Source organism: Pleurodeles waltl, chromosome 8, assembly GCF_031143425.1.
Source record: "Pleurodeles waltl isolate 20211129_DDA chromosome 8, aPleWal1.hap1.20221129, whole genome shotgun sequence".
NCBI classification, from domain to species: Eukaryota; Metazoa; Chordata; class Amphibia; order Caudata; family Salamandridae; genus Pleurodeles; species Pleurodeles waltl.
Window position 1 is genome coordinate 1,070,424,575 of NC_090447.1, and position 24,476 is coordinate 1,070,449,050.

Sequence of the window (24,476 nt, forward strand, 5' to 3'; positions counted from 1 at the left end):
AAACCTGTGCATTTCTGAAAACTAGAGACCTAGGGGAATCCAAGGAGGGGTGACTTGCGGGGCTCGGACCAGGTTCTGTTACCCAGAATCCTTTGCAAACCTCAAAATTTGGCTAAAAAAACACATGTTCCTCACATTTCTGTGGCAGAAAGTTCTGGAATCTGAGAGTAGCCACAAATTTCCTTCCACCCAGCGTTCCCCTAAGTCTCCCGATAAAAATGATACCTCACTTGTGTGGGTAGGCCTAGCGCCCGCGACAGGAAACGCCCCAAAGCGCAACGTGGACTCATCCAAATTTTTGGAAGAAAACAGAGGTGTTTTTTGCGAAGTGCCTACCTGTAGATTTTGGCCTCTAGCTCAGCCGGCACCTAGGGAAACCTACCAAACCTGTGCATTTCTGAAAACTAGAGACCCAGGGGAATCCAAGATGGGGTGACTTCCGGGGCTCGGACCAGGTTCTGTTACCCAGAATCCTTTGCAAACCTCAAAATTTGGCTAAAAAAACACATGTTCCTCACATTTCTGTGGCAGAAAGTTCTGGAATCTGAGAGTAGCCACAAATTTCCTTCCACCCAGCGTTCCCCCAAGTCTCCCGATAAAAATGATACCTCACTTGTGTGGGTAGGCCTAGCGCCCGCTACAGGAAACGCCCCAAAGCACAACGTGGACACATCCAAATTTTTGGAAGAAAGCAGAGGTGTTTTTTGCGAAGTGCCTACCTGTAGATTTTGGCCTCTAGCTCAGCCGGCACCTAGGGAAACCTACCAAACCTGTGCATTTCTGAAAACTAGAGACCTAGGGGAATCCAAGGAGGGGTGACTTGCGGGGCTCGGACCAGGTTCTGTTACCCAGAATCCTTTGCAAACCTCAAAATTTGGCTAAAAAAACACATGTTCCTCATATTTCTGTGGCAGAAAGTTCTGGAATCTGAGAGGAGCCACAAATTCCCTTCCACCCAGTGTTCCCCCAAGTCTCCCGATAAAAATGATACCTCACTTGTGTGGGTAGGCCTAGCGCCCGCGACAGGAAACGCCCCAAAGCGCAACGTGGACACATCCAAATTTTTGGAAGAACACAGAGGTGTTTTTTGCGAAGTGCCTACCTGTAGATTTTGGCCTCTAGCTCAGCCGGCACCTAGGGAAACCTACCAAACCTGTGCATTTCTGAAAATTAGAGACCTAGGGGAATCCAAGATGGGGTGACTTGCGGGGCTCGGACCAGGTTCTGTTACCCAGAATCCTTTGCAAACCTCAAAATTTGGCAAAAAAAACACATGTTCCTCATATTTCTGTGGCAGAAAGTTCTGGAATCTGAGAGGAGCCACAAATTCCCTTCCACCCAGCGTTCCCCCAAGTCTCCCGATAAAAATGATACCTCACTTCTGTGGGTAGGCCTAGCGCCCTCGACAGGAAACGCCCCAAAGCGCAACGTGGACACATCCAAATTTTTGGGAGAAAACAGAGGTGTTTTTTGCGAAGTGCCTACCTGTAGATTTTGGCCTCTAGCTCAGCCGGCACCTAGGGAAACCTACCAAACCTGTGCATTTCTGAAAACTAGAGACCTAGGGGAATCCAAGATGGGGTGACTTGCGGGGCTCGGACCAGGTTCTGTTACCCAGAATCCTTTGCAAACCTCAAAATTTGGCTAAAAAAACACATGTTCCTCACATTTCTGTGGCAGAAAGTTCTGGAATCTGAGAGTAGCCACAAATTTCCTTCCACCCAGCGTTCCCCCAAGTCTCCCGATAAAAATGATACCTCACTTGTGTGGGTAGGCCTAGCGCCCGCGACAGGAAACGCCCCAAAGCGCAACGTGGACACATCCAAATTTTTGGAAGAAAACAGAGGTGTTTTTTGCGAAGTGCCTACCTGTAGATTTTGGCCTCTAGCTCAGCCGGCACCTAGGGAAACCTACCAAACCTGTGCATTTCTGAAAACTAGAGACCCAGGGGAATCCAAGATGGGGTGACTTCCGGGGCTCGGACCAGGTTCTGTTACCCAGAATCCTTTGCAAACCTCAAAATTTGGCTAAAAAAACACATGTTCCTCACATTTCTGTGGCAGAAAGTTCTGGAATCTGAGAGTAGCCACAAATTTCCTTCCACCCAGCGTTCCCCCAAGTCTCCCGATAAAAATGATACCTCACTTGTGTGGGTAGGCCTAGCGCCCGCTACAGGAAACGCCCCAAAGCACAACGTGGACACATCCAAATTTTTGGAAGAAAGCAGAGGTGTTTTTTGCGAAGTGCCTACCTGTAGATTTTGGCCTCTAGCTCAGCCGGCACCTAGGGAAACCTACCAAACCTGTGCATTTCTGAAAACTAGAGACCTAGGGGAATCCAAGGAGGGGTGACTTGCGGGGCTCGGACCAGGTTCTGTTACCCAGAATCCTTTGCAAACCTCAAAATTTGGCTAAAAAATCACATGTTCCTCCTATTTCTGTGGCAGAAAGTTCTGGAATCTGAGAGGAGCCACAAATTCCCTTCCACCCAGTGTTCCCCCAAGTCTCCCAATAAAAATGATACCTCACTTGTGTGGGTAGGCCTAGCGCCCGCGACAGGAAACGCCCCAAAGCGCAACGTGGACACATCCAAATTTTTGGAAGAAAACAGAGGTGTTTTTTGCGAAGTGCCTACCTGTAGATTTTGGCCTCTAGCTCAGCCGGCACCTAGGGAAACCTACCAAACCTGTGCATTTCTGAAAACTATAGACCTAGGGGAATCCAAGGAGGGGTGACTTGCGGGGCTCGGACCAGGTTCTGTTACCCAGAATCCTTTGCAAACCTCAAAATTTGGCTAAAATAACACATGTTCCTCATATTTCTGTGGCAGAAAGTTCTGGAATCTGAGAGGAGCCACAAATTTCCTTCCACCCAGCGTTCCCCCAAGTCTCCCGATAAGAATGATACCTCACTTGTGTGGGTAGACCTAGCGCCCGCTACAGGAAACGCCCCAAAGCGCAACGTGGACACATTCAAATTTTTGGAAGAAAACAGAGGTGTTTTTTGCGAAGTGACTACCTGTAGATTTTGGCCTCTAGCTCAGCCGGCACCTAGGGAAACCTACCAAACCTGTGCATTTCTGAAAACTATAGACCTAGGGGAATCCAAGGAGGGGTGACTTGCGGGGCTCGGACCAGGTTCTGTTACCCAGAAGCCTTTGCAAACCTCAAAATTTGGCTAAAAAAACACATGTTCCTCATATTTCTGTGGCAGAAAGTTCTGGAATCTGAGAGGAGCCACAAATTTCCTTCCACCCAGCGTTCCCCCAAGTCTCCCGATAAGAATGATACCTCACTTGTGTGGGTAGGCCTAGCGCCCGCTACAGGAAACGCCCCAAAGCACAACGTGGACACATCCAAATTTTTGGGAGAAAACAGAGGTGTTTTTTGCGAAATGCCTACTTGTAGATTTTGGCCTCTAGCTCAGCCGGCACCTAGGGAAACCTACCAAACCTGTGCATTTCTGAAAACTAGAGACCTAGGGGAATCCAAGATGGGGTGACTTGCGGGGCTCGGACCAGGTTCTGTTACCCAGAAGCCTTTGCAAACCTCAAAATTTGGCTAAAAAAACACATGTTCCTCACATTTCTGTGGTAGAAACTTCTGGAATCTGAGAGGAGCCACAAATTTCCTTCCACCCAGCGTTCCCCCAAGTCTCCCGATAAAAATGATACCTCACTTGTGTGGGTAGGCCTAGCGCCCGCTACAGGAAACGCCCCAAAGCGCAACGTGGACACATTCAAATTTTTGGAAGAAAACAGAGGTGTTTTTTGCGATGTGACTACCTGTAGATTTTGGCCTCTAGCTCAGCCGGCACCTAGGGAAACCTACCAAACCTGTGCATTTCTGAAAACTAGAGACCTAGGGGAATCCAAGATGCGGTGACTTGCGGGGCTCGGACCAGGTTCTGTTACCCAGAATCCTTTGCAAACCTCAAAATTTGGCTAAAAAAACACATGTTCCTCACATTTCTGTGGCAGAAAGTTCTGGAATCTGAGAGGAGCCACAAATTTCCTTCCACCCAGCGTTCCCCCAAGTCTCCCGATAAAAATGATACCTCACTTGTGTGGGTAGGTCTAGCGCCCGCGACTGGAAACGCCCCAAAGCGCAACGTGGACACATCCAAATTTTTGGAAGAAAACAGAGGTGTTTTTTGCGAAGTGACTACCTGTAGATTTTGGCCTCTAGCTCAGCCGGCACCTAGGGAAACCTAACAAACCTGTGCATTTCTGAAAACTATAGACCTAGGGGAATCCAAGATGGGGTGACTTGCGGGGCTCGGACCAGGTTCTGTTACCCAGAATCCTTTGCAAACCTCAAAATTTGGCTAAAAAAACACATGTTCCTCACATTTCTGTGGCAGAAAGTTCTGGAATCTGAGAGGAGCCACAAATTTCCTTCCACCCAGCGTTCCCCCAAGTCTCCCGATAAAAATGATACCTCACTTGTGTGGGTAGGCCTAGCGCCCGCGACAGGAAACGCCCCAAAGCGCAACGTGGACACATCCAAATATTTGGAAGAAAACAGAGGTGTTTTTTGAGAAGTGCCTACCTGTAGATTTTGGCCTCTAGCTCAGCCGGCACCTAGGGAAACCTACCAAACCTGTGCATTTCTGAAAACTAGAGACCCAGGGGAATCCAAGATGGGGTGACTTGCGGGGCTCGGACCAGGTTCTGTTACCCAGAATCCTTTGCAAACCTCAAAATTTGGCTAAAAAAACACATGTTCCTCACATTTCTGTGGCAGAAAGTTCTGGAATCTGAGAGGAGCCACAAATTTCCTTCCACCCAGCGTTCCACCAAGTCTCCCGATAAAAATGATACCTCACTTGTGTGGGTAGGCCTAGCGCCCGCTACAGGAAACGCCCCAAAGCGCAACGTGGACACATCCAAATTTTTGGAAGAAAGCAGAGGTGTTTTTTGCGAAGTGACTACCTGTAGATTTTGGCCTCTAGCTCAGCCGGCACCTAGGGAAACCTACCAAACCTGTGCATTTCTGAAAACTAGAGACCTAGGGGAATCCAAGGAGGGGTGACTTGCGGGGCTCGGACCAGGTTCTGTTACCCAGAATCCTGTGCAAACCTCAAAATTTGGCTAAAAAAACACATGTTCCTCACATTTCTGTGGCAGAAAGTTCTGTAATCTGAGAGGAACCACAAATTTCCTTCCACCCAGCGTTCCCCCAAGTCTCCCAATAAAAATGATACCTCACTTGTGTGGGTAGGCCTAGAGCCCGCGACAGGAAACGCCCCAAAGCGCAACGTGGACACATCCACATTTTTGTAAGAACTCAGAGGTGTTTTTTGCGAAGTGCCTACCTGTAGATTTTGGCCTCTAGCTCAGCCGGCACCTAGGGAAACCTACCAAACCTGTGCATTTCTGAAAATTAGAGACTTAGGGGAATCCAAGATGGGGTGACTTGCGGGGCTCGGACCAGGTTCTGTTACCCAGAATCCTTTGCAAACCTTAAAATTTGGCAAAAAAAACACATGTTCCTCATATTTCTGTGGCAGAAAGTTCTGGAATCTGAGAGGAGCCACAAATTCCCTTCCACCCAGCGTTCCTCCAAGTCTCCCGATAAAAATGATACCTCACTTGTGTGGGTAGGCCTATCGCCCGCGACAGGAAACGCCCCAAAGCGCAACGTGGACACATCCAAATTTTTGGAAGAACACAGAGGTGTTTTTTGCGAAGTGCCTACCTGTAGATTTTGGCCTCTAGCTCAGCCGGCACCTAGGGAAACATACCAAACCTGTGCATTTCTGAAAATTAGAGACCTAGGGGAATCCAAGATGGGGTGACTTGCGGGGCTCGACCAGGTTCTGTTACCCAGAATCCTTTGCAAACCTCAAAATTTGGCAAAAAAAACACATTTTCCTCATATTTCTGTGGCAGAAAGTTCTGGAATCTGAGAGGAGCCACAAATTCCCTTCCACCCAGCGTTCCCCCAAGTCTCCTGATAAAAATGATACCTCACTTCTGTGGGTAGGCCTAGCGCCCGCGACAGGAAACGCCCCAAAGCGCAACGTGGACACATCCAAATTTTTTTGGAGAAAACAGAGGTGTTTTTTGCGAAGTGCCTACCTGTAGATTTTGGCCTCTACCTCAGCCGGCACCTAGGGAAACCTACCAAACCTGTGCATTTCTAAAAACTAGAGACCTAGGGGAATCCAAGGAGGGGTGACTTGCGGGGCTCGGACCAGGTTCTGTTACCCAGAATCCTTTGCAAACCTCAAAATTTGGCTAAAAAAACACATGTTCCTCACATTTCTGTGGCAGAAAGTTCTGGAATCTGAGAGGAGCCACAAATTTCCTTCCACTAAGCGTTCCCCCAAGTCTCCCGATAAAAATGATACCTCACTTGTGTGGGTAGGCCTAGCGCCCGCGACAGGAAACGCCCCAAAGCGCAACGTGGACACATCCAAATTTTTGGAAGAAAACAGATGTGTTTTTTGTGAAGTGCCTACCTGTAGATTTTGGCCTCTAGCTCAGCCGGCACCTAGGGAAACCTACCAAACCTGTGCATTTCTGAAAACTAGAGACCTAGGGGAATCCAAGATGGGGTGACTTGCGGGGCTCGGACCAGGTTCTGTTAACCAGAATCCTTTGCAAACCTCAAAATTTGGCTAAAAAAACACATGTTCCTCACATTTCTGTGGCAGAAAGTTCTGGAATCTGAGAGGAGCCACAAATTTCCTTCCACCCAGCGTTCCCCCAAGTCTCCCGATAAAAATGATACCTCACTTGTGTGGGTAGGCCTAGAGCCCGCGACAGGAAACGCCCCAAAGCGCAACGTGGACACATCCAAATTTTTGGAAGAACACAGAGGTGTTTTTTGCGAAGTGCCTACCTGTAGATTTTGGCCTCTACCTCAGCCGGCACCTAGGGAAACCTACCAAACCTGTGCATTTCTGAAAATTAGAGACCTAGGGGAATCCAAGATGGGGTGACTTGCGGGGCTCGGACCAGGTTCTGTTACCCAGAATCCTTTGCAAACCTCAAAATTTGGCAAAAAAAACACATGTTCCTCATATTTCTGTGGCAGAAAGTTCTGGAATCTGAGAGGAGCCACAAATTCCCTTCCACCCAGCGTTCCCCCAAGTCTCCTGATAAAAATGATACCTCACTTCTGTGGGTAGGCCTAGCGCCCGCGACAGGAAACGCCCCAAAGCGCAACGTGGACACATCCAAATTTTTGGAAGAACACAGAGGTGTTTTTTGCGAAGTGCCTACCTGTAGATTTTGGCCTCTAGCTCAGCCGGCACCTAGGGAAACATACCAAACCTGTGCATTTCTGAAAATTAGAGACCTAGGGGAATCCAAGGAGGGGTGACTTGCGGGGCTCGGACCAGGTTCTGTTACCCAGAATCCTTTGCAAACCTCAAAATTTGGCTAAGAAAACACATGTTCCTCACATTTCTGTGGCAGAAAGTTCTGGAATCTGAGAGGAGCCACAAATTTCCTTCCACCCAGCGTTCCCCCAAGTCTCCTGATAAAAATGATACCTCACTTGTGTGGGTAGGCCTAGCGCCCGCGACAGGAAACGCCCCAAAGCGCAACGTGGACACATCCAAATTTTTGGAAGAAAACAGAGGTGTTTTTTGCGAAGTGCCTACCTGTAGATTTTGGCCTCTAGCTCAGCCGGCACCTAGGGAAAACTACCAAACCTGTGCATTTCTGAAAACTAGAGACCTAGGGGAATCCAAGATGCGGTGACTTGCGGGGCTCGGACCAGGTTCTGTTAACCAGAATCCTTTGCAAACCTCAAAATTTGGCTAAAAAAACACAAGTTCCTCACATTTCTGTGGCAGAAAGTTCTGGAATCTGAGAGGAGCCACAAATTTCCTTCCACCCCGCGTTCCCCCAAGTCTCACTATAAAAATGATACCTCACTTGTGTGGGTAGGCCTAGCACCCGCGACAGGAAACGCCCCAAAGCGCAACGTGGACACATCCAAATTTTTGGAAGAACACAGAGGTGTTTTTTGCGAAGTGCCTACCTGTAGATTTTGGCCTCTAGCTCAGCCGGCACCTAGGGAAACCTACCAAACCTGTGCATTTCTGAAAATTAGAGACCTAGGGGAATCCAAGATGGGGTGACTTGCGGGGCTCGGACCAGGTTCTGTTACCCAGAATCCTTTGCAAACCTCAAAATTTGGCAAAAAAAACACATGTTCCTCATATTTCTGTGGCAGAAAGTTCTGGAATCTGAGAGGAGCCACAAATTCCCTTCCACCCAGCGTTCCCCCAAGTCTCCCGATAAAAATGATGCCTCACTTCTGTGGGTAGGCCTAGCGCCCGCGACAGGAAACGCCCCAAAGCGCAACGTGGACACATCCAAATTTTTGGGAGAAAACAGAGGTGTTTTTTGCGAAGTGCCTACCTGTAGATTTTGGCCTCTAGCTCAGCCGGCACCTAGGGAAACCTACCAAACCTGTGCATTTCTGAAAACTAGAGACCTAGGGGAATCCAAGGAGGGGTGACTTGCGGGGCTCGGACCAGGTTCTGTTACCCAGAATCCTTTGCAAACCTCAAAATTTGGCTAAAAAAACACATGTTCCTCACATTTCTGAGGCAGAAAGTTCTGGAATCTGAGAGTAGCCACAAATTTCCTTCCACCCAGCGTTCCCCCAAGTCTCCCGATAAAAATGATACCTCACTTGTGTGGGTAGGCCTAGCGCCCGCGACAGGAAACGCCCCAAAGCGCAACGTGGACACATCCAAATTTTTGGAAGAAAACAGAGGTGTTTTTTGCGAAGTGCCTACCTGTAGATTTTGGCCTCTAGCTCAGCCGGCACCTAGGGAAACCTACCAAACCTGTGCATTTCTGAAAACTAGAGACCCAGGGGAATCCAAGATGGGGTGACTTGCGGGGCTCGGACCAGGTTCTGTTACCCAGAATCCTTTGCAAACCTCAAAATTTGGCTAAAAAAACACATGTTCCTCACATTTCTGTGGCAGAAAGTTCTGGAATCTGAGAGTAGCCACAAATTTCCTTCCACCCAGCGTTCCCCCAAGTCTCCCGATAAAAATGATACCTCACTTGTGTGGGTAGGCCTAGCGCCCGCTACAGGAAACGCCCCAAAGCACAACGTGGACACATCCAAATTTTTGGAAGACAGCAGAGGTGTTTTTTGCGAAGTGCCTACCTGTAGATTTTGGCCTCTAGCTCAGCCGGCACCTAGGGAAACCTACCAAACCTGTGCATTTCTGAAAACTAGAGACCTAGGGGAATCCAAGGAGGGGTGACTTGCGGGGCTCGGACCAGGTTCTGTTACACAGAATCCTTTGCAAACCTCAAAATTTGGCTAAAAAAACACATGTTCCTCATATTTCTGTGGCAGAAAGTTCTGGAATCTGAGAGGAGCCACAAATTCCCTTCCACCCAGTGTTCCCCCAAGTCTCCCGATAAAAATGATACCTCACTTGTGTGGGTAGGCCTAGCGCCCGCGACAGGAAACGCCCCAAAGCGCAACGTGGACACATCCAAATTTTTGGAAGAAAACAGAGGTGTTTTTTGCGAAGTGCCTACCTGTAGATTTTGGCCTCTAGCTCAGCCGGCACCTAGGGAAACCTACCAAACCTGTGCATTTCTGAAAACTATAGACCTAGGGGAATCCAAGGAGGGGTGACTTGCGGGGCTCGGACCAGGTTCTGTTAACCAGAATCCTTTGCAAACCTCAAAATTTGGCTAAAAAAACACATGTTCCTCATATTTCTGTGGCAGAAAGTTCTGGAATCTGAGAGGAGCCACAAATTTCCTTCCACCCAGCGTTCCCCCAAGTCTCCCAATAAAAATGATACCTCACTTGCGTGGGTAGACCTAGCGCCCGCTACAGGAAACGCCCCAAAGCGCAACGTGGACACATTCAAATTTTTGGAAGAAAACAGAGGTGTTTTTTGCGAAGTGACTACCTGTAGATTTTGGCCTCTAGCTCAGCCGGCACCTAGGGAAACCTACCAAACCTGTGCATTTCTGAAAATTATAGACCTAGGGGAATCCAAGGAGGGGTGACTTGCGGGGCTCGGACCAGGTTCTGTTACCCAGAAGCCTTTGCAAACCTCAAAATTTGGCTAAAAAAACACATGTTCCTCATATTTCTGTGGCAGAAAGTTCTGGAATCTGAGAGGAGCCACAAATTTCCTTCCACCCAGCGTTCCCCCAAGTCTCCCGATAAGAATGGTACCTCACTTGTGTGGGTAGGCCTAGCGCCCGCTACAGGAAACGCCCCAAAGCACAACGTGGACACATCCAAATTTTTGGGAGAAAACAGAGGTGTTTTTTGCGAAATGCCTACTTGTAGATTTTGGCCTCTAGCTCAGCCGGCACCTAGGGAAACCTACCAAACCTGTGCATTTCTGAAAACTAGAGACCTAGGGGAATCCAAGATGGGGTGACTTGCGGGGCTCGGACCAGGTTCTGTTAACCAGAATCCTTTGCAAACCTCAAAATTTGGCTAAAAAAACACATGTTCCTCACATTTCTGTGGCAGAAAGTTCTGGAATCTGAGAGGAGCCACAAATTTCCTTCCACCCAACGATCCTCCAAGTCTCCCAATAAAAATGATACCTCACTTGTGTGGGTAGACCTAGCGCCCGCTACAGGAAATGCCCCAAAGCGCAACGTGGACACATTCAAATTTTTGGAAGAAAACAGAGGTGTTTTTTGCGAAGTGACTACCTGTAGATTTTGGCCTCTAGCTCAGTCGGCACCTAGGGAAACCTACCAAACCTGTGCATTTCTGAAAACTAGAGACCTAGGGGAATCCAAGATGGGGTGACTTGCGGGGCTCGGACCAGGTTCTGTTACCCAGAATCCTTTGCAAACCTCAAAATTTGTATAAAAAAACACATGTTCCTCACATTTCTGTGGCAGAAAGTTCTGGAATCTGAGAGAAGCCACAAATTATCTTCCACCCAGCGTTCCCCCAAGTCTCCCGATAAAAATGATACCTCACTTGTGTGGGTAGGCCTAGCGCCCGCGACAGGAAACGCCCCAAAGCGCAACGTGGACACATCCAAATTTTTGGAAGAAAACAGAGGTGTTTTTTGCGAAGTGACTACCTGTAGATTTTGGCCTCTAGCTCAGCCGGCACCTAGGGAAACCTACCAAACCTGTGCATTTCTGAAAACTAGAGACCTAGGGGAATCCAAGATGGGGTGACTTGCGGGGCTCGGACCAGGTTCTGTTACCCAGAATCCTTTGCAAACCTCAAAATTTGGCTAAAAAAACACATGTTCCTCACATTTCTGTGGCAGAAAGTTCTGGAATCTGAGAGGAGCCACAAATTTCCTTCCACCCAGCGTTCCCCCAAGTCTCCCGATAAAAATGATACCTCACTTGTGTGGGTAGGCCTAGCGCCCGCTACAGGAAACGCCCCAAAGCGCAACGTGGACACATCCAAATTTTTGGAAGAAAGCAGAGGTGTTTTTTGCGAAGTGACTACCTGTAGATTTTGGCCTCTAGCTCAGCCGGCACCTAGGGAAACCTACTAAACCTGTGCATTTCTGAAAACTAGAGACCGAGGGGAATCCAAGGAGGGGTGACTTGCGGGGCTCGGACCAGGTTCTGTTACCCAGAATCCTTTGCAAACCTCAAAATTTGGCTAAAAAAACACATGTTCCTCATATTTCTGTGGCAGAAAGTTCTGGAATATGAGAGGAGCCACAAATTCCCTTCCACCCAGTGTTCCCCCAAGTCTCCCGATAAAAATGATACCTCACTTGTGTGGGTAGGCCTAGCGCCCGCGACAGGAAACGTCCCAAAGCGCAACGTGGACACATCCAAATTTTTGGAAGAAAACAGAGGTGTTTTTTGCGAAGTGCCTACCTGTAGATTTTGGCCTCTAGCTCAGCCGGCACCTAGGGAAACCTCCCAAACCTGTGAATTTCTGAAAACTAGAGACCCAGGGGAATCCAAGATGGGGTGACTTGCGGGGCTCGGACCAGGTTCTGTTACCCAGAATCCTTTGCAAACCTCAAAAGTTGGCTAAAAAAACACATGTTCCTCACATTTCTGTGGCAGAAAGTTCTGGAATCTGAGAGGAGCCACAAATTTCCTTCCACCCAGCGTTCCTCCAAGTCTCCCAATAAAAATGATACCTCACTTGTGTGGGTAGGCCTAGCGCCCGCGACAGGAAACGCCCCAAAGCGCAACGTGGACACATCCAAATATTTGGAAGAAAACAGAGGTGTTTTTTGCGAAGTGCCTACCTGTAGATTTTGACCTCTAGCTCAGCTGGCACCTAGGGAAACCTACCAAACCTGTGCATTACTGAAAACTAGAGACCTAGGGGAATCCAAGGAGGGGTGACTTGCGGGGCTCGGACCAGGTTCTGTTACCCAGAAGCCTTTGCAAACCTCAAAATTTGGCTAAAAAAACACATGTTCCACACATTTCTGTGGCAGAAAGTTCTGGAATCTGAGAGGAGCCACAAATTTCCTTCCACCCAGCGTTCCCCCAAGTCTCCCGATAAAAATGATACCTCACTTGAGTGGGTAGGCCTAGCGCCCGCGACAGGAAACGCCCCAAAGTGCAACGTGGACACATCCAAATATTTGGAAGAAAACAGAGGTGTTTTTTGCAAAGTGCCTACCTGTAGATTTTGGCCTCTAGCTCAGCCGGCACCTAGGGAAACCTACCAAACCTGTGCATTTCTAAAAACTAGAGACCTAGGGGAATCCAAGATGGGGTGACTTGCGGGGCTCGGACCAGGTTCTGTTACCCAGAATCCTTTGCAAACCTCAAAATTTGGCTAAAAAAACACATGTTCCTCACATTTCTGTGGCAGAAAGTTCTGGAATCTGAGAGGAGCCACAAATTTCCTTCCACCCAGCGTTCCCCCAAGTCTCCCGATAAAAATGATACCTCACTTGTGTGGGTAGGCCTAGCGCCCGCGACAGGAAACGCCCCAAAGCGCAACGTGGACACATCCAAATATTTGGAAGAAAACAGAGGTGTTTTTTGCAAAGTGCCTACCTGTAGATTTTGACCTCTAGCTCAGCTGCACCTAGGGAAACCTACCAAACCTGTGCATTACTGAAGACTAGAGACCTAGGGGAATCCAAGGAGGGGTGACTTGCGGGGCTCGGACCAGGTTCTGTTACCCAGAATCCTTTGCAAACCTCAAAATTTGGCTAAAAAAACACATGTTCCTCACATTTCTGTGGCAGAAAGTTCTGGAATCTGAGAGGAGCCACAAATTTCCTTCCACCCAGCGTTCCCCCAAGTCTCCCGATAAAAATGATACCTCACTTGTGTGGGTAGGCCTAGCGCCCGCTACAGGAAACGCCCCAAAGCGCAACGTGGACACATTCAAATTTTTGGAAGAAAACAGAGGTGTTTTTTGCGAAGTGACTACCTGTAGATTTTGGCCTCTAGCTCAGCCGGCACCTAGGGAAACCTACCAAACCTGTGCATTTCTGAAAACTAGAGACCGAGGGGAATCCAAGGAGGGGTGACTTGCGGGGCTCGGACCAGGTTCTGTTACCCAGAATCCTTTGCAAACCTCAAAATTTGGCTAAAAAAACACATGTTCCTCATATTTCTGTGGCAGAAAGTTCTGGAATCTGAGAGGAGCCACAAATTCCCTTCCACCCAGTGTTCCCCCAAGTCTCCCGATAAAAATGATACCTCACTTGTGTGGGTAGGCCTAGCGCCCGCGACAGGAAACGCCCCAAAGCGCAACGTGGACACATCCAAATTTTTGGAAGAAAACAGACGTGTTTTTTGCGAAGTGCCTACCTGTAGATTTTGGCCTCTAGCTCAGCCGGCACCTAGGGAAACCTACCAAACCTGTGCATTTCTGAAAACTAGAGACCCAGGGGAATCCAAGATGGGGTGACTTGCGGGGCTCGGACCAGGTTCTGTTACCCAGAATCCTTTGCAAACCTCAAAAGTTGGCTAAAAAAACACATGTTCCTCCCATTTCTGTGGCAGAAAGTTCTGGAATCTGAGAGGAGCCACAAATTTCCTTCCACCCAGCGTTCCTCCAAGTCTCCCAATAAAAATGATACCTCACTTGTGTGGGTAGGCCTAGCGCCCGCGACAGGAAACGCCCCAAAGCGCAACGTGGACACATCCAAATATTTGGAAGAAAACAGAGGTGTTTTTTGCGAAGTGCCTACCTGTAGATTTTGACCTCTAGCTCAGCTGGCACCTAGGGAAACCTACCAAACCTGTGCATTACTGAAAACTAGAGACCTAGGGGAATCCAAGGAGGGGTGACTTGCGGGGCTCGGACCAGGTTCTGTTACCCAGAAGCCTTTGCAAACCTCAAAATTTGGCTAAAAAAACACATGTTCCTCACATTTCTGTGGCAGAAAGTTCTGGAATCTGAGAGGAGCCACAAATTTCCTTCCACCCAGCGTTCCCCCAAGTCTCCCGATAAAAATGATACCTCACTTGTGTGGGTAGGCCTAGCGCCCGCGACAGGAAACGCCCCAAAGTGCAACGTGGACACATCCAAATATTTGGAAGAAAACAGAGGTGTTTTTTGCAAAGTGCCTACCTGTAGATTTTGGCCTCTAGCTCAGCCGGCACCTAGGGAAACCTACCAAACCTGTGCATTTCTAAAAACTAGAGACCTAGGGGAATCCAAGATGGGGTGACTTGCGGGGCTCGGACCAGGTTCTGTTACCCAGAATCCTTTGCAAACCTCAAAATTTGGCTAAAAAAACACATGTTCCTCACATTTCTGTGGCAGAAAGTTCTGGAATCTGAGAGGAGCCACAAATTTCCTTCCACCCAGCGTTCCCCCAAGTCTCCCGATAAAAATGATACCTCACTTGTGTGGGTAGGCCTAGCGCCCGCGACAGGAAACGCCCCAAAGCGCAACGTGGACACATCCAAATATTTGGAAGAAAACAGAGGTGTTTTTTGCAAAGTGCCTACCTGTAGATTTTGACCTCTAGCTCAGCTGCACCTAGGGAAACCTACCAAACCTGTGCATTACTGAAAACTAGAGACCTAGGGGAATCCAAGGAGGGGTGACTTGCGGGGCTCGGACCAGGTTCTGTTACCCAGAATCCTTTGCAAACCTCAAAATTTGGCTAAAAAAACACATGTTCCTCACATTTCTGTGGCAGAAAGTTCTGGAATCTGAGAGGAGCCACAAATTTCCTTCCACCCAGCGTTCCCCCAAGTCTCCCGATAAAAATGATACCTCACTTGTGTGGGTAGGCCTAGCGCCCGCTACAGGAAACGCCCCAAAGCGCAACGTGGACACATTCAAATTTTTGGAAGAAAACAGAGGTGTTTTTTGCGAAGTGACTACCTGTAGATTTTGGCCTCTAGCTCAGCCGGCACCTAGGGAAACCTACCAAACCTGTGCATTTCTGAAAACTAGAGACCTAGGGGAATCCAAGATGGGGTAACTTGCGGGGCTCGGACCAGGTTCTGTTACCCAGAATCCTTTGCAAACCTCAAAATTTGGCTAAAATAACACATGTTCCTCATATTTCTGTGGCAGAAAGTTCTGGAATCTGAGAGGAGCCACAAATTTCCTTCCACCCAGCGTTCCCCCAAGTCTCCCGATAAGAATGATACCTCACTTGTGTGGGTAGACCTAGCGCCCGCTACAGGAAACGCCCCAAAGCGCAACGTGGACACATTCAAATTTTTGGAAGAAAACAGAGGTGTTTTTTGCGAAGTGACTACCTGTAGATTTTGGCCTCTAGCTCAGCCGGCACCTAGGGAAACCTACCAAACCTGTGCATTTCTGAAAACTATAGACCTAGGGGAATCCAAGGAGGGGTGACTTGCGGGGCTCGGACCAGGTTCTGTTACCCAGAAGCCTTTGCAAACCTCAAAATTTGGCTAAAAAAACACATGTTCCTCATATTTCTGTGGCAGAAAGTTCTGGAATCTGAGAGGAGCCACAAATTTCCTTCCACCCAGCGTTCCCCCAAGTCTCCCGATAAGAATGATACCTCACTTGTGTGGGTAGGCCTAGCGCCCGCTACAGGAAACGCCCCAAAGCACAACGTGGACACATCCAAATTTTTGGGAGAAAACAGAGGTGTTTTTTGCGAAATGCCTACTTGTAGATTTTGGCCTCTAGCTCAGCCGGCACCTAGGGAAACCTACCAAACCTGTGCATTTCTGAAAACTAGAGACCTAGGGGAATCCAAGATGGGGTGACTTGCGGGGCTCGGACCAGGTTCTGTTACCCAGAAGCCTTTGCAAACCTCAAAATTTGGCTAAAAAAACACATGTTCCTCACATTTCTGTGGTAGAAACTTCTGGAATCTGAGAGGAGCCACAAATTTCCTTCCACCCAGCGTTCCCCCAAGTCTCCCGATAAAAATGATACCTCACTTGTGTGGGTAGGCCTAGCGCCCGCTACAGGAAACGCCCCAAAGCGCAACGTGGACACATTCAAATTTTTGGAAGAAAACAGAGGTGTTTTTTGCGAAGTGACTACCTGTAGATTTTGGCCTCTAGCTCAGCCGGCACCTAGGGAAACCTACCAAACCTGTGCATTTCTGAAAACTAGAGACCTAGGGGAATCCAAGATGCGGTGACTTGCGGGGCTCGGACCAGGTTCTGTTACCCAGAATCCTTTGCAAACCTCAAAATTTGGCTAAAAAAACACATGTTCCTCACATTTCTGTGGCAGAAAGTTCTGGAATCTGAGAGGAGCCACAAATTTCCTTCCACCCAGCGTTCCCCCAAGTCTCCCGATAAAAATGATACCTCACTTGTGTGGGTAGGTCTAGCGCCCGCGACTGGAAACGCCCCAAAGCGCAACGTGGACACATCCAAATTTTTGGAAGAAAACAGAGGTGTTTTTTGCGAAGTGACTACCTGTAGATTTTGGCCTCTAGCTCAGCCGGCACCTAGGGAAACCTAACAAACCTGTGCATTTCTGAAAACTATAGACCTAGGGGAATCCAAGATGGGGTGACTTGCGGGGCTCGGACCAGGTTCTGTTACCCAGAATCCTTTGCAAACCTCAAAATTTGGCTAAAAAAACACATGTTCCTCACATTTCTGTGGCAGAAAGTTCTGGAATCTGAGAGGAGCCACAAATTTCCTTCCACCCAGCGTTCCCCCAAGTCTCCCGATAAAAATGATACCTCACTTGTGTGGGTAGGCCTAGCGCCCGCGACAGGAAACGCCCCAAAGCGCAACGTGGACACATCCAAATATTTGGAAGAAAACAGAGGTGTTTTTTGAGAAGTGCCTACCTGTAGATTTTGGCCTCTAGCTCAGCCGGCACCTAGGGAAACCTACCAAACCTGTGCATTTCTGAAAACTAGAGACCCAGGGGAATCCAAGATGGGGTGACTTGCGGGGCTCGGACCAGGTTCTGTTACCCAGAATCCTTTGCAAACCTCAAAATTTGGCTAAAAAAACACATGTTCCTCACATTTCTGTGGCAGAAAGTTCTGGAATCTGAGAGGAGCCACAAATTTCCTTCCACCCAGCGTTCCACCAAGTCTCCCGATAAAAATGATACCTCACTTGTGTGGGTAGGCCTAGCGCCCGCTACAGGAAACGCCCCAAAGCGCAACGTGGACACATCCAAATTTTTGGAAGAAAGCAGAGGTGTTTTTTGCGAAGTGACTACCTGTAGATTTTGGCCTCTAGCTCAGCCGGCACCTAGGGAAACCTACCAAACCTGTGCATTTCTGAAAACTAGAGACCTAGGGGAATCCAAGGAGGGGTGACTTGCGGGGCTCGGACCAGGTTCTGTTACCCAGAATCCTGTGCAAACCTCAAAATTTGGCTAAAAAAACACATGTTCCTCACATTTCTGTGGCAGAAAGTTCTGTAATCTGAGAGGAGCCACAAATTTCCTTCCACCCAGCGTTCCCCCAAGTCTCCCAATAAAAATGATACCTCACTTGTGTGGGTAGGCCTAGAGCCCGCGACAGGAAACGCCCCAAAGCGCAACGTGGACACATCCACATTTTTGTAAGAACTCAGAGGTGTTTTTTGCGAAGTGCCTACCTGTAGATTTTGGCCTCTAGCTCAGCCGGCACCTAGGGAAACCTACCAAACCTGTGCATTTCTGAAAATTAGAGACCTAGGGGAATCCAAGATGGGGTGACTTGCGGGGCTCGGACCAGGTTCTGTTACCCAGAATCCTTTGCAAACCTTAAAATTTGGCAAAAAAAACACATGTTCCTCATATTTCTGTGGCAGAAAGTTCTGGAATCTGAGAGGAGCCACAAATTCCCTTCCACCCAGCGTTCCTCCAAGTCTCCCGATAAAAATGATACCTCACTTGTGTGGGTAGGCCTATCGCCCGCGACAGGAAACGCCCCAAAGCGCAACGTGGACACATCCAAATTTTTGGAAGAACACAGAGGTGTTTTTTGCGAAGTGCCTACCTGTAGATTTTGGCCTCTAGCTCAGCCGGCACCTAGGGAAACATACCAAACCTGTGCATTTCTGAAAATTAGAGACCTAGGGGAATCCAAGATGGGGTGACTTGCGGGGCTCGACCAGGTTCTGTTACCCAGAATCCTTTGCAAACCTCAAAATTTGGCAAAAAAAAACACATTTTCCTCATATTTCTGTGGCAGAAAGTTCTGGAATCTGAGAGGAGCCACAAATTCCCTTCCACCCAGCGTTCCCCCAAGTCTCCTGATAAAAATGATACCTCACTTCTGTGGGTAGGCCTAGCGCCCGCGACAGGAAACGCCCCAAAGCGCAACGTGGACACATCCAAATTTTTTTGGAGAAAACAGAGGTGTTTTTTGCGAAGTGCCTACCTGTAGATTTTGGCCTCTACCTCAGCCGGCACCTAGGGAAACCTACCAAACCTGTGCATTTCTAAAAACTAGAGACCTAGGGGAATCCAAGGAGGGGTGACTTGCGGGGCTCGGACCAGGTTCTGTTACCCAGAATCCTTTGCAAACCTCAAAATTTGGCTAAAAAAACACATGTTCCTCACATTTCTGTGGCAGAAAGTTCTGGAATCTGAGAGGAGCCACAAATTTCCTTCCACTAAGCGTTCCCCCAAGTCTCCCGATAAAAATGATACCTCACTTGTGTGGGTAGGCCTAGCGCCCGCGACAGGAAACGCCCCAAAGCGCAACGTGGACACATCCAAATTTTTGGAAGAAAACAGATGTGTTTTTTGTGAAGTGCCTACCTGTAGATTTTGGCCTCTAGCTCAGCCGGCACCTAGGGAAACCTACCAAACCTGTGCATTTCTGAAAACTAGAGACCTAGGGGAATCCAAGATGGGGTAACTTGCGGGGCTCGGACCAGGTTCTGTTAACCAGAATCCTTTGCAAACCTCAAAATTTGGCTAAAAAAACACATGTTCCTCACATTTCTGTGGCAGAAAGTTCTGGAATCTGAGAGGAGCCACAAATTTCCTTCCACCCCGCGTTCCCCCAAGTCTCCTGATAAAAATGATACCTCACTTCTGTGGGTAGGCCTAGAGCCCGCGACAGGAAACGCCCCAAAGCGCAACGTGGACACATCCAAATTTTTGGAAGAACACAGAGGTGTTTTTTGCGAAGTGCCTACCTGTAGATTTTGGCCTCTACCTCAGCCGGCACCTAGGGAAACCTACCAAACCTGTGCATTTCTGAAAATTAGAGACCTAGGGGAATCCAAGATGGGGTGACTTGCGGGGCTCGGACCAGGTTCTGTTACCCAGAATCCTTTGCAAACCTCAAAATTTGGCAAAAAAAACACATGTTCCTCATATTTCTGTGGCAGAAAGTTCTGGAATCTGAGAGGAGCCACAAATTCCCTTCCACCCAGCGTTCCCCCAAGTCTCCTGATAAAAATGATACCTCACTTCTGTGGGTAGGCCTAGCGCCCGCGACAGGAAACGCCCCAAAGCGCAACGTGGACACATCCAAATTTTTGGAAGAACACAGAGGTGTTTTTTGCGAAGTGCCTACCTGTAGATTTTGGCCTCTAGCTCAGCCGGCACCTAGGGAAACATACCAAACCTGTGCATTTCTGAAAATTAGAGACCTAGGGGAATCCAAGGAGGGGTGACTTGCGGGGCTCGGTCCAGGTTCTGTTACCCAGAATCCTTTGCAAACCTCAAAATTTGGCTAAGAAAACACATGTTCCTCACATTTCTGTGGCAGAAAGTTCTGGAATCTGAGAGGAGCCACAAATTTCCTTCCACCCAGCGTTCCCCCAAGTCTCCTGATAAAAATGATACCTCACTTGTGTGGGTAGGCCTAGCGCCCGCGACAGGAAACGCCCCAAAGCGCAACGTGGACACATCCAAATTTTTGGAAGAAAACAGAGGTGTTTTTTGCGAAGTGCCTACCTGTAGATTTTGGCCTCTAGCTCAGCCGGCACCTAGGGAAAACTACCAAACCTGTGCATTTCTGAAAACTAGAGACCTAGGGGAATCCAAGATGCGGTGACTTGCGGGGCTCGGACCAGGTTCTGTTAACCAGAATCCTTTGCAAACCTCAAAATTTGGCTAAAAAAACACAAGTTCCTCACATTTCTGTGGCAGAAAGTTCTGGAATCTGAGAGGAGCCACAAATTTCCTTCCACCCCGCGTTCCCCCAAGTCTCACTATAAAAATGATACCTCACTTGTGTGGGTAGGCCTAGCACCCGCGACAGGAAACGCCCCAAAGCGCAACGTGGACACATCCAAATTTTTGGAAGAACACAGAGGTGTTTTTTGCGAAGTGCCTACCTGTAGATTTTGGCCTCTAGCTCAGCCGGCACCTAGGGAAACCTACCAAACCTGTGCATTTCTGAAAATTAGAGACCTAGGGGAATCCAAGATGGGGTGACTTGCAGGGCTCGGACCAGGTTCTGTTACCCAGAATCCTTTGCAAACCTCAAAATTTGGCAAAAAAAACACATGTTCCTCATATTTCTGTGGCAGAAAGTTCTGGAATCTGAGAGGAGCCACAAATTCCCTTCCACCCAGCGTTCCCCCAAGTCTCCCGATAAAAATGATGCCTCACTTCTGTGGGTAGGCCTAGCGCCCGCGACAGGAAACGCCCCAAAGCGCAACGTGGACACATCCAAATTTTTGGGAGAAAACAGAGGTGTTTTTTGCGAAGTGCCTACCTGTAGATTTTGGCCTCTAGCTCAGCCGGCACCTAGGGAAACCTACCAAACCTGTGCATTTCTGAAAACTAGAGACCTAGGGGAATCCAAGGAGGGGTGACTTGCGGGGCTCGGACCAGGTTCTGTTACCCAGAATCCTTTGCAAACCTCAAAATTTGGCTAAAAAAACACATGTTCCTCACATTTCTGAGGCAGAAAGTTCTGGAATCTGAGAGTAGCCACAAATTTCCTTCCACCCAGCGTTCCCCCAAGTCTCCCGATAAAAATGATACCTCACTTGTGTGGGTAGGCCTAGCGCCCGCGACAGGAAACGCCCCAAAGCGCAACGTGGACACATCCAAATTTTTGGAAGAAAACAGAGGTGTTTTTTGCGAAGTGCCTACCTGTAGATTTTGGCCTCTAGCTCAGCCGGCACCTAGGGAAACCTACCAAACCTGTGCATTTCTGAAAACTAGAGACCCAGGGGAATCCAAGATGGGGTGACTTGCGGGGCTCGGACCAGGTTCTGTTACCCAGAATCCTTTGCAAACCTCAAAATTTGGCTAAAAAAACACATGTTCCTCACATTTCTGTGGCAGAAAGTTCTGGAATCTGAGAGTAGCCACAAATTTCCTTCCACCCAGCGTTCCCCCAAGTCTCCCGATAAAAATGATACCTCACTTGTGTGGGTAGGCCTAGCGCCCGCTACAGGAAACGCCCCAAAGCACAACGTGGACACATCCAAATTTTTGGAAGACAGCAGAGGTGTTTTTTGCGAAGTGCCTACCTGTAGATTTTGGCCTCTAGCTCAGCCGGCACCTAGGGAAACCTACCAAACCTGTGCATTTCTGAAAACTAGAGACCTAGGGGAATCCAAGGAGGGGTGACTTGCGGGGCTCGGACCAGGTTCTGTTACCCAGAATCCTTTGCAAACCTCAAAATTTGGCTAAAAAAACACATGTTCCTCATATTTCTGTGGCAGAAAGTTCTGGAATCTGAGAGGAGCCACAAATTCCCTTCCACCCAGTGTTCCCCCAAGTCTCCCGATAAAAATGATACCTCACTTGTGTGGGTAGGCCTAGCGCCCGCGACAGGAAACGCCCCAAAGCGCAACGTGGACACATCCAAATTTTTGGAAGAAAACAGAGGTGTTTTTTGCGAAGTGCCTACCTGTAGATTTTGGCCTCTAGCTCAGCCGGCACCTAGGGAAACCTACCAAACCTGTGCATTTCTGAAAACTATAGACCTAGGGGAATCCAAGGAGGGGTGACTTGCGGGGCTCGGACCAGGTTCTGTTAACCAGAATCCTTTGCAAACCTCAAAATTTGGCTAAAAAAACACATGTTCCTCATATTTCTGTGGCAGAAAGTTCTGGAATCTGAGAGGAGCCACAAATTTCCTTCCACCCAGCGTTCCCCCAAGTCTCCCGATAAGAATGATACCTCACTTGCGTGGGTAGACCTAGCGCCCGCTACAGGAAACGCCCCAAAGCGCAACGTGGACACATTCAAATTTTTGGAAGAAAACAGAGGTGTTTTTTGCGAAGTGACTACCTGTAGATTTTGGCCTCTAGCTCAGCCGGCACCTAGGGAAACCTACCAAACCTGTGCATTTCTGAAAACTATAGACCTAGGGGAATCCAAGGAGGGGTGACTTGCGGGGCTCGGACCAGGTTCTGTTACCCAGAAGCCTTTGCAAACCTCAAAATTTGGCTAAAAAAACACATGTTCCTCATATTTCTGTGGCAGAAAGTTCTGGAATCTGAGAGGAGCCACAAATTTCCTTCCACCCAGCGTTCCCCCAAGTCTCCCGATAAGAATGGTACCTCACTTGTGTGGGTAGGCCTAGCGCCCGCTACAGGAAACGCCCCAAAGCACAACGTGGACACATCCAAATTTTTGGGAGAAAACAGAGGTGTTTTTTGCGAAATGCCTACTTGTAGATTTTGGCCTCTAGCTCAGCCGGCACCTAGGGAAACCTACCAAACCTGTGCATTTCTGAAAACTAGAGACCTAGGGGAATCCAAGATGGGGTGACTTGCGGGGCTCGGACCAGGTTCTGTTAACCAGAATCCTTTGCAAACCTCAAAATTTGGCTAAAAAAACACATGTTCCTCACATTTCTGTGGCAGAAAGTTCTGGAATCTGAGAGGAGCCACAAATTTCCTTCCACCCAACGATCCTCCAAGTCTCCCAATAAAAATGATACCTCACTTGTGTGGGTAGACCTAGCGCCCGCTACAGGAAATGCCCCAAAGCGCAACGTGGACACATTCAAATTTTTGGAAGAAAACAGAGGTGTTTTTTGCGAAGTGACTACCTGTAGATTTTGGCCTCTAGCTCAGTCGGCACCTAGGGAAACCTACCAAACCTGTGCATTTCTGAAAACTAGAGACCTAGGGGAATCCAAGATGGGGTGACTTGCGGGGCTCGGACCAGGTTCTGTTACCCAGAATCCTTTGCAAACCTCAAAATTTGTATAAAAAAACACATGTTCCTCACATTTCTGTGGCAGAAAGTTCTGGAATCTGAGAGGAGCCACAAATTATCTTCCACCCAGCGTTCCCCCAAGTCTCCCGATAAAAATGATACCTCACTTGTGTGGGTAGGCCTAGCGCCCGCGACAGGAAACGCCCCAAAGCGCAACGTGGACACATCCAAATTTTTGGAAGAAAACAGAGGTGTTTTTTGCGAAGTGACTACCTGTAGATTTTGGCCTCTAGCTCAGCCGGCACCTAGGGAAACCTGCCAAACCTGTGCATTTCTGAAAACTAGAGACCTAGGGGAATCCAAGATGGGGTGACTTGCGGGGCTCGGACCAGGTTCTGTTACCCAGAATCCTTTGCAAACCTCAAAATTTGGCTAAAAAAACACATGTTCCTCACATTTCTGTGGCAGAAAGTTCTGGAATCTGAGAGGAGCCACAAATTTCCTTCCACCCAGCGTTCCCCCAAGTCTCCCGATAAAAATGATACCTCACTTGTGTGGGTAGGCCTAGCGCCCGCTACAGGAAACGCCCCAAAGCGCAACGTGGACACATCCAAATTTTTGGAAGAAAGCAGAGGTGTTTTTTGCGAAGTGACTACCTGTAGATTTTGGCCTCTAGCTCAGCCGGCACCTAGGGAAACCTACTAAACCTGTGCATTTCTGAAAACTAGAGACCGAGGGGAATCCAAGGAGGGGTGACTTGCGGGGCTCGGACCAGGTTCTGTTACCCAGAATCCTTTGCAAACCTCAAAATTTGGCTAAAAAAACACATGTTCCTCATATTTCTGTGGCAGAAAGTTCTGGAATATGAGAGGAGCCACAAATTCCCTTCCACCCAGTGTTCCCCCAAGTCTCCCGATAAAAATGATACCTCACTTGTGTGGGTAGGCCTAGCGCCCGCGACAGGAAACGTCCCAAAGCGCAACGTGGACACATCCAAATTTTTGGAAGAAAACAGAGGTGTTTTTTGCGAAGTGCCTACCTGTAGATTTTG